The following is a 21,770-nucleotide window of genomic DNA, read 5'->3' as shown; positions in this document are numbered from 1 at the left end:
GAGCCTATCGAATGCTACAAACAATAAAGGATCTATCTATCTATCTATCTATCTATCTATCTATATCTGGTAGATTTTAGAACATGATTATGACCAGCTTATACCAGCTAAGCCACCTATCATATTTCAAAACACAGAGTAAACTATTTAAATTGGATTTTCTGACAGGCATGAGGCAACTGCAGGGGAAATGGAATGATAATCAAAGAATAAATACGTGTACATATTTCCTTTATGCTTTTGTTTGATTTAATGTAATACTTTGAAATCTACAATTTTATCGTTTGAATCCATTATGATTACTCTTTAAAACAAGGTTCTATTACCATTAATGTATTGACTAGCATTAACCAACAATGAGCAATACATTTTGTTGTTATTAATTTTTGTTAACGTTAAATAGCTACAACTGTTCATTGTTAGTTCATGTTAGCTCAGGTCTATTAAATAATATTCACAAATACAACTTTTTATTAATATAATGTTTTAGTAAATGTTTAAATGACCATTAACTAAGATTAATAAATGGTTCAGATGTAATTTTCATTGTTAGTTCATAATAACTAATGTTAACAAATGGAACCTTAATGTAAAGAGTTATTTATGAAAAATTACACAGAGCAATATACAATATAGAGCCTTTAAATATTACATCAATAGTAAAGATAGAAATTTGACACTTGTAACAAACAAAGTAATAATCTCTTATGCAAGAGAATAAGCGTTATTCTCTTCCATGAAAACCTAGGAGAGTCGGCGACCGGCTGACACTGACGCTCCTGCAGGTTTGTAATTGCACTCTTGCATACGTAATTGCATTAGTCCAGTCTTTAATTAATTGCCTTTCTCCTTTTGTCTCATAAAAAATGTCCCTTAAAACAAGTTCAGATGAATAAAAGTCTCTGAATGCATCAACATGAAAATGCCAGTAAATAAATAATTCTGCAACTTCCCAGAATAGTGCCTCAGTGACTAATTTGCTAGACACATTTTAGCTCTTACTGATATCTGATACTGATATTTTAGCTCTACTGATACTGAGCTTGTCTTCTCTGCTGTCATGTTCTGCATTAGTTTATGGCTATATTAATAGCATGACTCGGGTTGATTTGGAAGGTTACTGTGTTCATTTGGATGAGAGTGTGTTGGCTAAATTCGTGTTCTTGCAATAACCATTGACATTGAAGACCTGCAAAATGGCATCAGGCTCTGTCATTCTTTTTTCTCTCAGATTCTCTCTCCAGCCGGAGCTTTTGAACTGTTCCATAAATCTCAGAGCCAGAGAACAAAGGTGATCACTGTAGGTGGGCTGGAGATGTTGCAGAACTAAAGGATGAATCCATATCATCCTCAATAAATCATTCTCCCATTATCTAAACCATTCCAAATGCACAAAGATTTATTAATACCTAGATTATGCTTCTCATTAAAGGATTTTACATGTCGCTTATGAAAAGAGAAGTTAGAATTCAAATCTTAAAAGTAAAGGATGGTTCAATGAGGAATGTTTAACATCCATGGAACCTTTCCATTTAACAAGAGGTTCTTTATAATAGAAAAAAAGGTTCTTTAGATTATTAAAATGAACAAAAATGTTTATTTTTTTTGAAGACCTGTTCACTGAAAGGTTTTTTAGGGAACCAAAAATGGTTATTGTATTGCATTATGTATTATGCAAACCCCCTTTTGGAAAATTTATTTTTAAGAGTGTAGGCCAAATTATACATGCATCAGTTACAGCTATCAGAATAAAACACACAATTTTTTATGTATTTTTTGAATACAGTGAAAGTTAATTGGGTCCAATCATGTTGTTTTGGACCCCACTCATTTTCATTATATGGAGATTATATATATATATTTAATAAGTGTGTGTGTGTGTATATATTATTATTATTATTATTATTATTTATTTATTTTCAAAATATCTTATTTTTCCATTCCATAGTCATACAGGTTTGGAACGACATGAGCTAGCATAAATAATGACCGAATTTTTCGTTTTAGTAAAAAGCTAAATAAAATGAAGAAATATGAAAAAATATCATGTTTTATGTAATCAAGACCACAACAGACCAAAATACATACAATCATTGAATCTGTTAGCTGGGACCTAAAGACCAGGGTTGAGTGCAAGGGAAAACTGCCAGCAGAATATATCTTAAATTATTATCACTGTTGACGTGTGAACAACCAACAAGATAAATTAGGATGCCAAACACAAACCATACATGGACATGGACAGATAGGAGTCATTCAAGTAATTAAACTTGCTGGAAATTTAAAGGTGACACTGTACAGATCCACAAGGATCCAATCACAGTCATCCACAGGCTCCAGATTGGGCCTAAGATTGAGCCTCCATTAGCCTCTTCATTAGCCCAGATGAACTGCAAAATTATGTGTGTTTTTGCAGTCACTTTCTTGCGTAATTAACCATAGTAAAATATCTGGCAGACACCAGCAGTCCAGTGCGTTTGTGCTCAGGATCATTAATGTTCTATTGGACTCCTGCTCCTGCTGTGGAGGGAACAGTGTTGCCTGGCAACTGTTGTGATTTTACATGAGCCGTGGCAGTTGGGTTGCCCACCCTCTGATTGTTGTTGGGATGTCTGCTTAGCCGGGGTTTACCAGGGAGGAAGACACAGAAAAAAATATGAGAAAATTCTGCTGTTGACATGGCAAGTCACAATATAGGATGCTCACCACTTGATTATAAATTAGCATTTAAATGTATTGAACTGAGAGAGATTGTCTTTCCTTTTCTGTTCTTGCTCTCCAACAATTACTCATCCCTCTATAGCTTACAAAGCTAAACAGACAAATGGATCCCTGTGTTGTCTCCACAATGGTAAACAGAGCTGCAGTCAACGTCTGTGCTCCACCTGGCTGACATATGCAGATGGTAAACACAATCTTTGGTCTCCGGCAGGTGCATTTGATATCAGTTGTGGTATAAACACAGCAAAACTTGAGTTTAAAAGGGTCAGTAAAAGAGATAAATGATCATTCCACATCGTTCATATCACTGTTTTTGAATCAGTATTTTTGTCTCACTTGCCAGCAAAATATCTAAACATTTTAAAAATTAGATAAAGTTGCTTTTGCAATGTTATCAAGTTTTCTCACTCTATTTGCACTTTTTTTTTGTTTTAAGTATACTAAAACCAAAATGTGGAGTAAGAAAAGAAGTCTCTTATGTTCACCAAAGCTATATATTTTATTATATAAAAAAATAATATTGTTAAATATTATTACAATTTAAAATAACTTTTTTTATTATTTTCATATATTTTAAATGTAATTTATTCCTGTGATTACATCGCTGACTTTTCAGCAGTCTTCTGTCACATCCTTCAGAAATTATTCTAATATGCTGATTTGGTTCTCAAGAAACATTTCTTATTGTTATCAATGTTGAAAACAGTTGTGCTGCTTAATATTTTTGTGGAAACCACGACACATTTTTTCGTGTCCCCCATTCTCAGCTAATAACTAAGATTTGTTCAAGCAGCTGGAGAGATTTTGCACCTGCTTTTTGGATCTAGCTGTTATCACTAGTAAGAGACTGTCCCTCTGTCTGAGTAGGCTGCTTCAAAGACACACTGCCAAAAGATTTTTACTGAGAGAGGCACACTGCTAGACTTAGTTCACTCTCCCACTCATCTCTTGTTCAGTCAGTAGTTGCACTGCAAGCATATGTGAAAATAAACATTTCCCTTAATGAGTCTCAGGCTAACGCAGGCTAACTCTAGGTCAGCAGGGAGAGCATATTTCTGAGCCAAAGCTGTTGTTTTTAGCTTTTTACGGTAAATTATAGCACTGCAAGTTGGCAGACAGTGTAGCGTTCGAATTCTGGGTCCAGTAAGGGGCCATTCATATACAGAACACATATTCATGTTTAAAAATGCTTGTAGTGTTGGAGCATAGCATTGTGGGCAGAGCTCCATATAGTGCAACAGTGCTGAGAGTCGTAGCTTTTGGTAAATCATTTGCAATTGCAGTGCAATTCAGAATGCATGAGTTTTGAGACCTTTAAAAAAAAACTCTTTTAAGAGTTTTAAGGTCTCTAAACTGGAAATACAAAACTGAAATAATTGAAAACCGTTGTTTATTAAATAAGTAGGCTACTTGAATAAGCTTGCTTGCTTGCAGTGATGGCATATTTTTGTAAGTTAGCATCACACTCATTCCTTTCAAAAGGGCCAAATAGCTTTTGGATTATTGCAGAAAATAAGTTCTGTGATCTATAAAAGCTTATGTTTTTACAGGTTTTGTTCATCATGATGATTTTCACAAACATAACTTTATGAATTTTGTCACCTAAATACAGTTGCCAGAAGTAAAAAGCTAAATGTAAGCTATAAACAAACTACACCACAGTTGTGTGACTTCAGCATCACAATCACCAAACCTCAGACAACTCTTTAAGTCTTTCTTTAAAAATAATTTCCCTGAAAATTGGAGATATAACAGTTTACATAAACATAATAAGATGTTTCTTTCGACTGTAGCTGGGATTACTACAGCTGCAACATTTACAGTCAGCAAAAGCTGTTGTCATGGAGTATTTCATAGTTTCGAATACTGTGATTATGAAAGCAGAATTGCCTTCTGGCCTGGTATAGTGAGATTTTACAGGAAAGGAAATACATTTGCTCTTGGGAGAAGATTTGCAAGCCATTTCAGGCCACAAAACAATTTCTCTCCAGTACAGCAGCATCCAATCAGAGTAATGTAATAAGCCATTTATCCTCAGATGCCATAGGCAGCTTTCAAAGCCCTTTACAAGGCATAAAGTTCACAGAAAAGAGTTTCAGTATTTTTTAAAAATGTATTATAGCCTATCTCTTCAGGCCAATTACCTTTGATCAAATCTGACCAAATACCACCTTGTCAAAAAAGGGATCAAATTTACATCTCTGTGAGCACAAGCTGACCACCATATTTTCATTAAAATATTCCTGTTGTGGCATTTGCAGGAATGAATGAATAAAAACATTTTGAAAGATTTACAATGTTTTTTATTACTATTAATATCCTGACAAAAAAAAAACGTCACAAAAATGGTCACAAAATCTGTGAAAGCTCTTTTGTAATAAACAGATGCATCTGCACGTAAACAGGCACACCTGGGTTTAAGCGCCCTTCAGTGAGGGCAACAACAAGTGTCTTATTTAACAGAGGTACAAACAGATAACAGAGTGATACTGTGTCCTCGTGGTTTAATTCTTTGCAGGATCAAATGTCCTGTTTCCTGCCTGCTTTTTTCTTGGACTGTGTCTTTATTTATTTATCACTAGACATGAATAATGAAAAATAGGCGGGAAGTCACTGCAGCAAATGCGCTCAGGGAACATGAAACAGCAAGGGAGTGTCTCAAAGTGCAGGACATGCCATCCTTCACTTTGGCCCCCATGGTGACTGCAGAGGCAACAGAATCAGTAAAGAATAGTGTCATATGATTTGGTGCATGTCTGCATTATTATGGCCATCCTGCTTCTTATGGCCATAGAAATAAAACATAAAGGTGATTTTACCCCATAGCATCCTGAGTTTCCCTTTTGACACTGACCAGATTGTACAAGTCAATCACATGCAGGCCATGTAAAGAAAACTAAAAAGAAAAAAAGATGTTACATTTTTGTGGGTTCAGCTAGAATTTATTCAATAATTTTTAGCCTCTTAATAACCCTCATATCCCTGTATCTGTCTACGTTTTAAAACATTCTACGTCACTCTAATCTTTCTCTTGTTGACAATAGCCAAAAGTTTACCGAGCATCAGCTTTTCCTCAAGAACCAGCCCAGATGATTTTCTCCTGCTGTGATCCGTGACTGTAGGCTCCACCCCCTCAGATAATGACTAGTTCGATTATGCAATGGCTGTGTCCAATAATGCTGATGAGAAAGAGTAGAATTGTGTCACTCTGAATATGGGAGTGTATACTGTGTGTGCATCTGCATGTATGACAGAGAACTGGCCCCTATATTTCTGTACTTCCCAGCATGGAAATGACAGGGAATGTCACTCTTATGCATGATGCAGGATCACAACCAACTTCTTATTGATTATTGCACAATAAACTGCCAAGTATTCTGACTGATGGCTCAGATTCCTGTGGATTTACAAGATAATTATCCCACTAATTGCAGGATTAATGGAGCCTATTGTGCAGATGCAGAACTTATGTGTCATTAACGACGAGCATGTGGCACTGTTGAGAAAAACCCAACAATGAAATTTTACATCAATAGACCTTAGATGCTATATTTAATTTGACAATCTAATTTGTATTCTGTACAACCTATTGATGTTTCAACTATTTAATAAGTACTATATAATATAATATAATATAATATAATTAATATAATATAATATAATATAATACACATTTTTAATGATGCATTTAATTATACATTTCCTTTGGTTATAACATGAGGCTGATCTGTAAAGTCTCCGTTGGGCTCTCTTAAATAATAATAATAATTCATTACATTTATATAGCACTTTTCTGCTTTTCTAAGCACTCTACATTGTGAGGGGGGGATCTCCTCGTCCACCACCAGTGTTCAGCATCCACCTGGATGATGCGATGACAGCCATAGTGCCCAGAATGCCCACCACACACCAGCTTATTGGTGGAGAGGAAGCAGAGTGATGAAGCCAATCAGCAGATATGGGGACTGTTAGGAGGTCATGATGGTCAGGGGCCAATGGGCGAATTTGGCCAGGATGCCGAGGTCACACCTCTATTCTTTTCGAAAGACATCCTGGGATTTTGAATGACCACAGAGAGTCAGGACCTCGGTTTAACGTCTCATCCGAAGGACGGTGCTTGTTGACAGTATAGTGTCCCCGTCACTACACTGGGGCGCTAGGACCCACACAGACCACAGGGCAACCTAGTTTTCCCAGGAGGTCTCCCATCCAGGTACTGACCAGGCTCAACCCTGCTTAGCTTCAGTGGGCAACCAGTCTTGGGATGCAGGGCGATATGGCTGCTGGCAAATCGACAAAGGACAAATAGATGACTGTAGCTGTAAAATTGTTCTAAAAGCGGAAAGATCTTAACTCAAGTGTCCTTTCAGAGCGAGTTCCATGTGATGGGCACAATGTGTCCCTGAAGGCACTGGCAACTATGAGCTTATGTACCGTAATCAGAACACAGACTGTGCTGTAATGTTTTTATTCAGCTGCAATACCTCCACATAATAATTCAGCAGGAGTTGCAGATTTAGGAAGCAGTCTGTTGAAAAACATGGGTTTACACTTATAATAAGTGAAATCTTTCTTTCACTTCTCTGTCTCTTGCACTCTGGGAAAAGTTCCATAGGTATGTGTATACTCATCAAAAAAGCACATTAATACTCTATATGATCTACATATTTTTGTCAGATACTTCATTTATGCAGTAGTTAAAAGAGTGAAGATGTATCAAAGAAAGTTATTGCACTCTGGTGATTCTGCTGCCTGTAAAACCAGTACAGCAGCTTAAACAAGCTGTATGTTTTCTCTGTGTATCTTCATAGAGAATGAGAAGAAAGCATGATTCTTCCTGTCAGTCCCACTATATTACACTGATTTGTTTCATGGTGTCAAGTAAAGCTCTTATTCAGCTGTAGTAATCTCATGCTCAGCCACACAGCCTTGTGGTGAGATTTAAGGGCTTTAGTGACATCCTTTCCCCCCACATTCATCTTTGACATTCTGTGCTATACAGCCACCTAATACAGTAGAAGCAAATTCTGAGAGAGAGAGAGAGAGAGAGAGAGAGAGAGAGAGAGAGAGAGAGAGGATTTATCTTATAAGTCTTATAATATTTTGAGATAATATTTTGCAGGTGTCTTTCCTTATTGTTGAAATGTAACCACATAAATGTAATTAAAGAACTAACCATTAAAAATCACATATTGGTCTATTGTATTCAGCATTATTTTAAATATTCATTAAATAACTGACTTCACCTGTCTTACACTCCTGCTATGGGTTACTGAGCTGACAAAGAGTACACTGTAAAAAATAAATTGTTGAGAAAACTAAAATTAAAGCAACTTGATGCAGTAAGACTTTTGAGTTCTCTCAACAATAGGTTTTTAGTTCTGCTCAGTAAAGATACTTTGTTTAGTCAATGTTAAATTTGTTTGTTCATGCAATGCTGATTGTCTTATTTTCCTAATAGAAAAAATCTTGTCACAGCAACTGAAAAAGCAATTACTGTCATTGAGGTAGTTAACTTTTTTTCTGTTGCCTGGATGAAAAAAAAAACATGTAAAAAGTCACCACATTACCGAATTTATGTTTGTTTACAAATGAGAAATGTTAATGGGCAACTTAGTCTAATAACTAAACAACATCGTCTTTGCTTGTATAACAACTTTTAAGACTAAGATATCCAAAGAAGGGGACATGAAATATCAAACATACTCTAGGCCTCAAAACTAGACACACTAACCTCAAGAATGGTGACAACCAAGAAATGTTAAAAAGATCAATATGAAATTCTTTGTTCAGACAACTGTTTGACTAGTTGGGGCAACATTTGGGGTAATTTTGTTGGTCTGACAAGGGTTTTTATGTAGTTTCAAGAAAATAGCATTTTTTTAGTATTGGAGACTCAAAAGGTTTCGTAAACTGGAAAATGTGCAGTTGCATTTTTTACAATGTAGGCCTATACTCTTAAAGTCAATTCACATTAGTATTTTGAATCTTACTTAATATTTCACTAAATTATCACACACTTTACAATTATCATATCAAAAGGATGCTAAGAATTCAAAATAACACGTTACACAATAATTAGTCATTTAGCAGAATCACTTCTATTTACAGAGATACTCCACCTAGTGGTTGTTCACTTTGACACATTAAAATCTACAGCGATGTAAATAAAACAAAACAAAACAAAACAAAACTGTTTTAAACAAGCTGATGTAAACAAACATAAGTTCTTGCTGGCAGCATTCGAATGCAGGAAGGGTGCAATTTTTAGTAAATAACGACTTAAATTTCGATTAAAATTTCTGTTTTCATATAAATTGTAGGGCTTTAGAAGACTTGAAATATATATTGGAATGTATCGTGCGTACGCGAGAATCACATGGACTACTTTTAAACTTTTTTTTTTACAGAAAAACGCCACGATGAAGTCAAATTTGTTTGGAGCAAGGCCAGGGTGAGTACATGACTAGACTGATTGTCTAGTTTTTCAATAATTCTAGTCTTCTGTTTTGACTTCATCTGTAAGATATGGATAGACTATCCATGGCTAAATAATGTAATCAAACTCTGTTAGACCAATAGACTGGGTCTGGATGTGACTGGCAGTTTGTCCAGAGAGGAAACAGCTGGTGTCCTCCAACATGCTTGCTGGCAAAAAGTTTATAATAAGCAGCCAACATCTATCTAAAGTGAGAACTTCCATCCTGCTCTAGACTAGCTGTCTCTCTCCTCACAGAAGCACACACACACACACGCGCGCGCGTTGTTTAAATAGCAAATGCATTTGCGCCCATTTGTGCGCCCATGGGCGTGCTGGTCTAAAAAAAAAGTGTGTTCAGGCGCATTGTTGGCGCGTTGCTATAATGCGCACTGTGTTAAAAGCTTCGAGTAATGAACCGTTTTTCGGCACAATTTCATGAAAGCCTCAAACGGTTCACAAAGCCTCGGTTTCCCATCACTACCTATAGGCGGGTGCACAATGCGCGAACACTTTGCTTATTACACACACAGGGACGCTCAGCAGCACACAAAATTTTTTTAAAAATGAAAAATTACATTCCGCCATGTAGGTCAACACATAGAGTAACGCTGCGTGTTTCTAAGCATTTCAGGGGACCTTTAAAATAGGGCCCTAAGGGGTCAAAGGTGTGCTACAATGTCATGCTTTCATGAACGTGAGATCAACACTCTTACTATGAAATGCTTTATCTGATTCTTCTGGAAAGCAGGGAAGCATGTAATGCTTCACATCAGATTACTTTTTTGAATGCTGTCTATTTTACATGTTTGAATGTTTTTTTTTTAAATGATAGTTTTGTACAATGTGCATCGATCGAGAAACTGAAACAGTTTTCTCTTTGTAAATGCTGCAAAAATGTTTACTTGCTAGTGTACAATGTAGATGCATACAGGCTGTTTGAATTTTGACATAACCTATTGAATTGTAATATTCCACCCTAAAAATACCTTCAATCTAAAAAGTAAACCTGTTGTAAGGTGTGGGAGGAATTGTTTTTCCACTGTTTTCAAAAAATCTGCCTGCAAGGTGAAACGGTAATGTTTACTACACAATATCTCTCCATAACCTCACAACTCCGGTAATGAAATGTAGCAGGCCTGTCAAAGACTGCCAATAGCCTTGAGTCTTTGTGTAGAAAGCTCCGTTCAACAAGCCTGCAGTCAAGCCAACAATTTATTGCTTTAACCTTGAGTTCAATGCATGATAATAACCTCCCTCCCGCTTACTAAAATCCTCCTCAGTAATCTCAAATTCTTAATTTTTCATGTGGTGTTGAATATCAACCTTTGGTATTCAGTTATAATATGAAATCATTGATCCCTGGAGGCAAATTGAGCAGCTTTTCCATGATAAATTAAGAAATCTGACAAACATTAGATATGGTTGACCACTGCACTTTAATAGGCTTTAGATAAAAACAATTATTCATTTTTTTATTGAATGCTTTATGCTTTTCCACCTTTTAAAATGACAAGTTGTTCCACATTGTTAAAAAAGTTTGTATACTCTTGTTTGTATACTCTTGTTCAAAAGTTTGTATGTTGTTTTTTAATATTTTGTTCAGAAAGGATACAATAAACTGATCAAAATTGACAGTAAAGACATTTGTAATTTCACAAAGAATTTCTATTTTAAAAAGCTGTTCTTTAATCAAAGAATCCTGAGAAAATGTACTATGGTTTCCCCAAAAATATTAAGCAACACAACTGTTTTTAACATTTATAACATAAAAAATGTTTCTTGAGCACCGAATCAGCATACTAGAATGATTTCTAAAGGATCTGGAGTAATGTCTACTAAAAATCCAGCTTTGCTCTCACAGGAATAAATTACATTTTAATATATATTCAAATAGAAAACAGTTATTTTAAATAAATGCAGCCTTGGTGAGCATAAGAGATTTTTTAATCTAAAAAAAAAATCACGCAACCCTAATAAGTATTGTGTATTTGCTAGTTTATTTTATTTTATTATGGGTTGTTATATTTGTAGTACACAGTGTTGAGTTTATAAATAACTATTTGGCACTTTGCAAGGCTGTAACCATACAGGACATATTTAGGGCAAACGCGCTCTGTGGCGGTTACACCCTGATATTTTCAGGCGTAAGTGGCATCTTGAGAATGGGCCTGTTGTTCTCAAAAACTCATTAGTCAAAGGAAGCCTATAGACTAACAGGATGAAACACCTTGCAGTATTCTGGATGGGGTCATGCCGTGCTGCAGCACGCAGTTAATTCACTTGGGATCCCATAACTCTCAACCAAGGACACTGCAGCCATAGAAAACACAAGAACAGTTAGAAAGGACACATTTAGTACTCATACCACTTCTGACTAAAGTAATACCTATTGTTCACATAATTAATAAAAAGTGATTTTTCTTTGAGTGAGTGAGTTTTTTATTAGTAACCAAAGCAACGTTTAGATTGAGATTTCAAATTAAATGCATGATGTTTCAACACAGATTATGCCTTACGACTGATAATAGTGGAATAATCTGTGTTTTTAGGAATAAATGTTTCAGTTATAGGTTTTATTCTAACCCACTGGTAAAATTAGAATTTACGTTGTTCAGTTGTCCTGTGTTGGTACTTTAGTATATACTGTGCAATATCTACAACCCTTAGCATGCTGTAAACATGGGCGCCCCCTAGAGAAAATTTGAGTAGTACAGGCAGCTAGAGAAGTGCACAGTCATCTAAGATGATCCGCCTGTGAGAACCTGTCACTGTGTTGCACTAAATTGAGTCATTCTGGTAACCTGATCATACCCTGGGATTAAAGAGAAGGCAGCCCAGGTTGAGGAATTATCACAGTATAAAACAGACCATGTAATGTAGCTCTGCTTGTCTGTCATCTCTCTCCAAAGTCTCAGCAAACATTTCCCATCATACTCATCTTACAGGGCTTTGGTTAAGAACTAAAAGCATTGAAACACAGCCCCTATAAACACAATAGCTAATGATGTTACTGCTCATTTTCTCTCCATTAGAGTCAGAATGTGAGATGAGCTCTTTTCTTTTTGCAAGTTCTCAAATTTAAGCCACTGGAATATCTTGTTTTTGATTCATGTATTTATTGTATGAATCAAGTTTGGCTCCTCAGAAAAGACTGTGATCTCATACTGCCCTGCCTAAAGTTAGAGATGATTCTGAAGTAGATATAATTTTAAATGTATAACATTTAATTATTATGTTAACATTTACTTATTATTATGTGTCCTCTTATATTACTGTTAAAAAGATTGGGGTCAGTAAGATTTTTTTTTAAAAGAAACTGATACTTCATATTATTACTTTTTTTATTCAGGTATTATTAAATTTATCAAAAGTGACTGTAAAACATTTACAGTGTTAAAAAAAATATAAATTTCAAGTAAATTTGGTGGAAAAAATGCTGAAAAAAATATATCACATTTTCCACAAAAAATATTAAGCATTTTCAACATTGAAAATAAAGAAAAAAAAGTATTTTGAAAATATTTCTCTTCTATTAAATAAAGAAGACTTTCTTGAGCACCAATTTACAGTATTTCTGAAAGATCATGTGAAACTGAAGAAGTAAGAGTATAATCTGAAAATTCAGCTATGCAATCACAGGAATTAATACAATTCTGAAATATATTTGAATAGAAAACAGTTGTTTTATTTGTATTATTATTATTATTATTATTATTATTATTAAGAATTCTTTCATATTTCACAATATTTTTTATCAAATAAATGCAGCCTTGTTGAGCATAGGAGACTTTTTGAGAAATATTAATCATACCAACCCCATACTTCTGAATAGTAGTACTTCTTTTAGCATAAAATATTACTGATACTACAGTTTACATATTGCTTTTTAAGAAATGGAAACTGTGGTGATTTTCTAAGTGAACAACAGTTAAATTATAAATCATTTTATTACTTTGAGTTGATGTTACCATTTTGACAAAACATTTGTCTCCCTTTGTCCATTCTTAAAATGCTTCAAACTAAAGATATTATCTTGGAGATATTATTTTGATTGTTTCAAAATATATTGGCTTTTCCTGCGTCCTCAATTTCTTTATTTTAGTCCTGATAGTTCTGTAACATATATCACTTTATCCAACAATAGTTTCTTATTGACATTACCCTCCAGTAAGTAATCATTTTTGATTGGAACATAAAATAGCACAAACATCAGTATTAGCAATGAATTTGATCATTTTAAAATGAGCTAGTGCCTTAAAAGCTGAGCCTTAAAAACTCTTTGAGGTGAAAATGTTCGCTATGAGATCCTCACAAGCAGAGAAGCATTGGTATTCTACATGTATGGCAATAAAAAAATTCCACTTGGCAGTCAGGTTAGAAATATGTCAAAAGAAGGCCAGACTGAATTTACCAGACCCTATTCTGTAAGATAATGCAAAACAGAATGATGCAGATCTTGACATTGGCTCATAAATAAATATGAGGAGTATTGAGAATCTCTCAATGACCGCCTTTGTGTTTAGACGAGATGTATTAAGTCACTTACGAGGTATGTGAGGTGTGAAGTGCTGAAAATAATCATAATGCTCTGAGAGGGAACTGAATGAGATGCTCTCTTTAGCTTCATCTGCGTAAGGTGCCTTTGCTTTTCAAGCTGTGGTTAATTGCTCTTTTGTCACATGGTTTTCACTGGCCTCTTCATCTAGTTCTTTCTGAGTGCATGGTCTCATTCATAAAGGCTTGACATTCTTGTTGATCCGGTTGTTCCAGTGTTCCTCTTAAAGGGATAGTTCACCCAAAAATGAAAATTCTGTCATTAATTACTCACCCTCATGTCGTTTCAAACCCGTAAGACCTTCGTTTATCTTCGGAACACAAATTAATATATTTTTGATGGAATCTGAGAGCTGTCTGACCCTGCATAGACAGCAACGCAACTGAAATGTTCCCAAGTCCAGAAACGTAGCAAGGAGATCTGTAAAATAATCCATGTGACATCAGGGGTTCAACCATAATTTTACGAAGCTACGAGAATACTTTTCAGCTCTCAGATTCCATCAAAAAATATCTTAATTTGTGTTCCGAAGGTGAACAAAGGTCTTACGGGTTTGAAACGACATGAGGGTGAGTAATTAATGACAGAGTTTTCATTTTTGGGTGAACTAACCCTTTAACTCCACTGTCCTCTGTCATCTGTCTCCCACTGTAAGCCAGTTCCACTCGCTTGAGTTGCTTCTTTAAAATAGCCACTGCGATCGATCAGTCACGAAGTTGTAGATGAGACATAGACATAGAAATCCTGCTGATCTGTCTTTGGATTACTGGAACTTGTAGATTGTAATGGATGTGGTTAGATGCAGCAGTATTACCTGTGCAGCTGTCATGAGGGTCATGGAGTTTTGTTTGGCTGGTACCCAACTTCGTAATCACTAAGATGCTGGTGGTCATGCGGTCAGCACTGAACTCCTGAAGTCTCCATATTGTCTCAAATTTGGTCCAGTCGGGTTTGAACGAATGTATAATAGAGTAGGCTACAGTAAAAACATCTTTAATGCAGGTGACTCAGATAAATGATTCAGTAATTAAAGTGGCCACACAAACTGTGTAAATGTTAAATAACGGCAAAAGATTGTAAATGTTAATCATGGATAACCAAATGTGTTTTAGTGCTATTTTGCTCTAAAATGAATGCCACTTGGTTTGATGTTTTTATTTTATTTTTTTCGGTCCCACTTTAGGTGCCTTAACTACTACATACTTACATTTAAATTAATTATTTGATACAATGCACTTATTGTGTACATACATGTTTTTACATTGTACTTATATTTTTAAAATACCTGCATGTAATTACATCTGTAATTAATTTCTGTAATTACACATTTATAATTACACTGTTGAACCATCCCTTACACCTAACCCACCCTTAAACATACTCATACAAACCTGTCCCTAACCTTACCCATATCCCACCTCAAATCCTCAATAGCAGCAAAAGTGTTTTGCAATACAATATTTTTTTGATGTAATTACATAGTTAAGGCCATCTAATATAAAGTGGGACCTCTTTTTCTTATTTCTCTATACTTTCTTAAAATTGTTTTGAGACCACTTGAGACCACTATATACACTATGGATAGATTAAAAAGCTATATAAAAAGAAAACTGTGCAGATGGACATTAGAATACGTCATGTAAATGGCCTCTTACACAGTGTAGATATACAGTGCACCCACACATGGATGCTTGGATGTGCATGTATTTGGCAGGCCCTGTGCTTTCATTCATAGCTCTTTGCTGGATGGTGGTGCTGGGCCATCTAACACATTCCCTAACCCTAACCCTTTCCATAGTGCGCATACAGAGCAGGGGTAATTCATTACTTAAGACTGGTCCTTTAATCGTTATTATCTCTGTGTCTGTGACAGGAACACAGACCCAAGGTCTTGTCTTTTCCTTTTTTTTTTATAATTACATTTGCTCTGTGTTGCTCAGGCATTAATGCAGTGAGTGCAATCCTGTGGACTTCACACAGGCTACACAGGCTCCCTTGGGCTTTAGCTGTTGCCAGTGGATGCACTGCCTGCTCTATAAAAACCAATTAATATAATTACACCGACTCCCATGCAGGCAGAAAATGTGCCCTTTTAACACTTATTACTGGCATTATATATAATGCTGCAAAATGTTTTGTTGAAAGACATTTGCCCTCTGTTAAACCTTACAGAAATCCCCCTTCCCCCTTCTAATTTGCAAGTTAGTATGTCCCTTTTTTTTGAGTGGATATTAAATTTCATATTAAATATTAAATCCACAAAAAAAAAAAAATCAGTTTGAACTAAAATAATTATGTAGATTATATATCAAATTTACTTGTTCAAAGAACTTCTATGTAGTTTGATTTGACTTAAAAAAAAATAATAATAGGTGCATGATGTTCCTGTGAAGGAATAGGATGTATTTGAGTGTATTGCTGGATGAGAGGAGATGTGCGAAAAGTCCATCTGACCAGCAGGGGCGATGCTTGTGCTGGTGTGTGATTGCCTGTGTGTGTTCCTCTGTGTATGTATATGTTGAAATGCTGTTCACTTTCCAGCTCTCAAGAAACTGTAAGTAGGTCAGAACAAGAGAAGAGCTTCTCTTTTCACTGCTACCAAGGCCCAAAGAGGCAATCATCACAAAAATGTCACTAACCCTATCCTGCAGTCTTATTACTTATAAAACACTGTCAACTCAAACCCACCATCATGATTTCATTTAAAGTGTCCAGGGTAATCAAACGGTCGGCTGACTGTCAAAACAAACACAGAATCTCTGACAATTTGATCACTCAGGACACTCTTGGGCATCAGTTTGGAGAAAAAAAACTTGCAAAGCTTAAAATGGTAGTTGTCTGTAATTGTGGCAGCGACAGTTATAAGGTACTCAATACTCGTGATTGAACATTGAACAATTATTTAAAAATAATGCCATTACCTCATTTATTTCAGATGGTGAGCTATAGGAGCTATTTGTATCATGCAGTTTGATGCTTTTAATTGAATTTGTTTGGTTTGCCCTGTTGATGTTGATGAATGGACTGATCTTATGCTAATGTACATGTATTTACCTATTTTTACACTAATTTGTCACACACATACATAAGTATATATGTATATATAAATGTATATTGTCTGATAGTGGCACAGATGAGAAGCTCTACTGTATAATGTGTTTTAGCAATCCTTCACAGATGCATTTCCCAATTTCTCTAATGTAAGAGCGCCCCCTGCAGTCAATATACTCTATTGTACAAAAATGAGAACATCTAGACTATTGTTTGTCATAATAAAAAATTAAATCCCTTTCATTCTCACATTGCTATGTATATTTACTAATCATTTTTATGCATTATTATGGGTATGCTGTTTCACCCAAATACAATGCATGAATTACCATTCCATTTTTAAATATCTCGACTGGTATCAAACATGCTTTGTGCATAAAAAGGTAAATCATTATTGAGTTCTTTTTCATTTGAAGAAATTTGTAATTGCAGCAATATCACCATCAGCCACGAATAATTGGTGGCAATAAAGATATTAAGGATGAGTCATGATTCATACCTCATACAAGGCGTGTACGTGTGTATGTGTTTATTTTTGGAGCATCATGCTAAAAATACAGTGGGTTATAACTGGCTGTCGCACAGTTAGATGGTTGGACTGTTATTGCTCAGAGGCAGCTTGGAGTCTATGGTCTCCTGAGTTGTCATGGAGACCATTGTATTTTGCCTCTCCCGTGATTGGTGCTGCCGGGTTGAGCAAGTATATGCTATTTCTGTCTTTTTCAACACCTTCAGCCTGCTGTCTTTCTCTGCCTCCTCACTCACACACAAGTGTTCTTGTTTCGCTCCTATTGTTATCTTTTCCCATTCCATTAATCTTTTCAATGACAGTCAGCCCACTGACCGTCTTTCCGTGCGTCTCGCTATTGATCTATTGATTAATTGGTGCCTGCGATCCCATGTAAGCTGCTGTACTTGTCTGCAAACAAAGGGAGGAAGACTTGTGTCAGTGAACCGAGAACCAGATCAAGCCATTCATCGCTGGGATCTAGTCTCATCTTTAAATCGCGGATCCTGATCATCCAACAACATCTCTGTGCCCCTGTGGCTGTGTTTTCCCATGAGCAAAAAGTTACAAAAGAGGGGTCTCCTGTGTCTGAATGCGTTGCCTTGCAACCCCGCTATGTCTCAGGGCTGGTCTCTCAATATGCTTTGTTTACATAGGCAGTGGAGCTAAAACAATTCATTCTTTCAGCTAAGCTTAAATTAAAATCATATTGTTCTCATAAATGTTTGTTTTCCTCTTAAACAAATTACACTTGTGTTGTAATAACTAAATATATGTGGTTCTTGCACTATAAAATGAGTGAGACTAGAATAAAATTGTCTCGTTGCAAGTCCTGCAGTCCTGTTCATCGTTTTATCAATTATTCATAAGAGTTTTATTATTATTTCTTCTCTGGGTGAGTTTTACTCTCACAGAAAGAGAATGTTCAGTCCTATAGAGCGGTTAAGTTTGTAGTCCTAAAACCCTGAAGAGAATTAGCCTTGGTTTCCCTTGGGAATTTCTAATGGCTTTTTAGATTAGCGGTTTTTGATTTATGAGTAAAGTAAGAACTGTGGTGAACATTACTTGAAGAGACATTTACTCATAAATTACTCTGTCATACCTCAGACATGAACATGAGCCCATGTGTTTTTACAAAACATACGTTGTTAAGCATTGTCAGTTTATGTGATTTGCAAATCATTCGCAGTGTTTAATTTTTGTTGTAGAACAAAATGTATTTTTAAATAAGGATAATTATTTAAAAAATACAAACGGGCAGCACACCGACATGTAACGCTGTTGTGTTTTGGGCATCCCAAGTTTGAGTCCCAGCTCGCAGACCTTTCCCGATTCCATCCCCCTCTCTCTCCTGTCCACTTACTGTCCGACCTAAAGGCATAAAAATGGCAAAAATAAATCTTTAAAAAAAATACAATAAAAATAGAAACAGGTTCAAGTTGGTCGCATAGGTTCACTGCGTTGGCCAATATAAAGTTTCTTGATTTGAAAGTCACTTCTTTGTAAGTTGTGCTTCATACATCATGCTGTTGACAATAGACAGTGGACCTTTTTGTCTGCGGAATTTTGCCAGAATGTCACTAAGGTGACCAAATCTTAAGTCTTGAAAAGGCAAGAAATGCCTTAAATCACAAAGAAGCAGATCAGAGTGCAATATGTGCTTAAACCAGTTTTTCTTTGAGTGTTATCCAAAACTTCAGTGTGAGTTTGATTTCAGTGCATACTTGTCAGACCGATGAGCTTTGTAAAAATCGACGCGTTTCAGAAAGGCGGGGCATAGAGGAGAAACAATAATGTACAGTATGTGGAAAATAATGTGGTTTTTTAAACCGCATAAACACATTTCATTACACCAAATACACAAAATAATGTTCTTTTTAGCAGCATCATATGACCCCTTTAACCTTTGAGCATATGTTAGCAGTTAGGCATTGTTTATCTGATGCTAAAAAATAAGAGGAAAACGGGGCATCAGGAATTTGTTTATTTGGTTCTGTAGTTTGTCCGGTTTGCTGAAATAAATAAATGAGTCATTATTTTTGTAAGACAGCTCCATATGCGACAAAAGTTCTGTGTCCAGTTATGTCAGTGCCAGCTGAATGTTTTCTCTCACTTTTGTGCTCGTAGCTGTTTTAGTGATAGTGCTCATCGTTTTTATACAATATCTTATTCTAAAAAGAAGCAAAGCTGTGCAAGAATGGTATATAGAATCCCTTACTGAAATGCAACGTTCAGACAGACATGACTGCTATGTTTCTGTGAGCTCACATGCAAGTAAGATTTACCTGCCATAAATTTGCTGCACATTAATAGTTTGCCTCAATAAGTTGACAAGAGGAAATTCCTGCTAGTGAAATTTAAAGACAACAATTAAAATGTCAGAACACCCTAAGATAGAGTCAGAAAATTAACTTTTAAAAATAGATCTTGCCGACCAAGAAACTGCATGCATATTTTATGTCTGCATATTTTGTTTATTATGTATTTTGCATTATTATGGGTATGCTATTTTACCCAGATACACTGCATGAAATACCTCAAATAAATGCTAAACTTTTCTATCTCAAAAAAGTTTATTTAAAAGCTATTTTTTTCAGCAATTGTTTTGAATTTTTTTTTATATTCTATTCTTTCAATATGCTGTTGAACGAATAACTATTTGACAGAAAAAGGCATCGTATAGGCCCATTAACTCCTCATATTAAATTTACATTTTAATTTAAATGGTTTTCATTTGACACATGATGTCCTCCAAAACCTAGTTTTAGAATAATTTTCTGTGTTCTTGGCATCACCAAAACGACACAACCGCTGATCTTTTCTTGCAGTCCCTTTGTTTGTGTTGACTGTTTTTCTTTGCAACACCCCCCCCAGGAACCCGACGTGACCCTGTACCGCAGCCCATGTGTGCGAGCGTATGCGCCTGAGAGCCTGTGGACGGACGCGCCAGGATCGCTGCTGGACCTCTCCACTACAGGTACGTTCTCCTCATCTACATCTCATGGAGCTATGGTTCCTTTAACTCCATACCTCACACCGACGCCTGTTTAAACTTGTGCATCCTGGATGACATGCATATGTTGTAGTATTTCCAGACGGATGAGTTGGAAATGGTTTTCAAGATCTCGCTCTTGCAGTTAGACGTTTCTCTGGTCTTGCTTTGAAGGCTCCATCACCAGGCAGTGACATGGAGGAATAGCTGTTTGTATCTTTTCTTAGGAATCATAAACCAGAGGTGGCCTTGAATGAAGGTGTTGACATACATGACATATGTGTAATGTAGCACTGAATCAGCTCACCTCGGGGGATTATGGGAACTGTTTGGAAGCAGACAATGAACTGGGCGATCGTTAGGGTGATAGTGGATTATTTAGGTGATGACAGCTGACATCAAGTTTATAAGTGTGGGCTATTAGTTGTAAAGTGCCAGCACTGGTCACCCTGAGGGAGGAAAGGAGAAGAAGAAGAAGAAGCACAAGGTTTTTGAACAACAGAGCTAGTTTTCATCGCTATAAATACTGAGTCATGTGCATATTACAGGGTCATATGTTTCTCAGTTGGCAGCCCCTGAGATTGTTAGTTGCTCGCAGATTCTTGTCTCACAAAGTGCAGGAGGGTTCACAGAAAGTCGACCGTTTTAAAATGCATTTGCGGGCTTCATCTCGGCCCTGCAGATGCATTAAAGAACATGAACGCTAATCCCACTCCTTTCCTATAGAAAGCACAGGTTGTTTTTAAAACCCTAACATTTTTAATCAAACACACCAATGAAACCCCCAGAAACTGTTTATGTTTCTCGTCATGTGCATGAGCATTAGAATCCTCACTGGCTGATGATTGCAAACTCAGAAATGTTTTTTTCATGTTGATTATTTACAGTACGCCATGACATGGGTAATGGATATGTAGGTTTCTAGATCACAGATCTTGACATAACGAATGAGTATTTCTCCGTAGTGCTTATTATGGAGCTGTAGTGACCGTAAACCAAAATCAAGTAAGATAAAAATTGTAAGATAGCCTAAAAATTTACTTTAGCTGAAATTTTAAATAGCTGGTTTTATTATTCAAATAACCTATTATATTTAAAGGGGTCATATGATGCGATTTCAATTTTTCCTTTCTCTTTGGAGTGTTACAAGCTCTTGGCGCATAAAGAAGATCTGTAAAGTTGCAAAGACTAAAGTCTCAAATCCAAAGAGATATTCTTTATAAAAGTTCAGAGTCAGCCACACCTACCTAAAACGGCTCGTTCTAACACGCCCCAACATACCTACGTCGCTCTGTGGGAAGATTTGCATAACGCCACACAAATGTTCACGCAAAGAAAGAAGGAGTAACTTTTATTCTCGCTGTAATATTGAAAAGTGAAAAGTGAAAAAGTGAAAAGTGACGTGACATGTGGCCAAGTATGGTGACCCATACTCGGAATTAGTGCTCTGCATTTATCCCAT

General features: G+C 36.0%; 1 protein-coding gene across 1 annotated transcript in view; it reads left to right on the top strand.

Moving 5' to 3' along the window:
* Positions 1-20,267: 20,267 nt before the first annotated feature.
* LOC107731157 (probable G-protein coupled receptor 61) overlaps positions 20,268-21,770 on the top strand; it is an 8,357-nt gene continuing 6,854 nt past the window's right edge. Inside the window, exon 1 of the mRNA XM_016542154.1 lies at positions 20,268-20,293. The gene's annotated coding sequence lies outside the window, so the exon portion shown is untranslated. The remainder of the gene's footprint in view (positions 20,294-21,770) is intronic.

Source organism: Sinocyclocheilus rhinocerous, unplaced genomic scaffold, assembly GCF_001515625.1.
Source record: "Sinocyclocheilus rhinocerous isolate Xijiao unplaced genomic scaffold, SAMN03320098_v1.1 scaffold1600, whole genome shotgun sequence".
Classification (NCBI taxonomy): Eukaryota; Metazoa; Chordata; class Actinopteri; order Cypriniformes; family Cyprinidae; genus Sinocyclocheilus; species Sinocyclocheilus rhinocerous.
The sequence above is the reverse complement of the archived record's forward strand: the minus strand, read 5'-3'. Positions and strand labels throughout refer to the sequence as shown.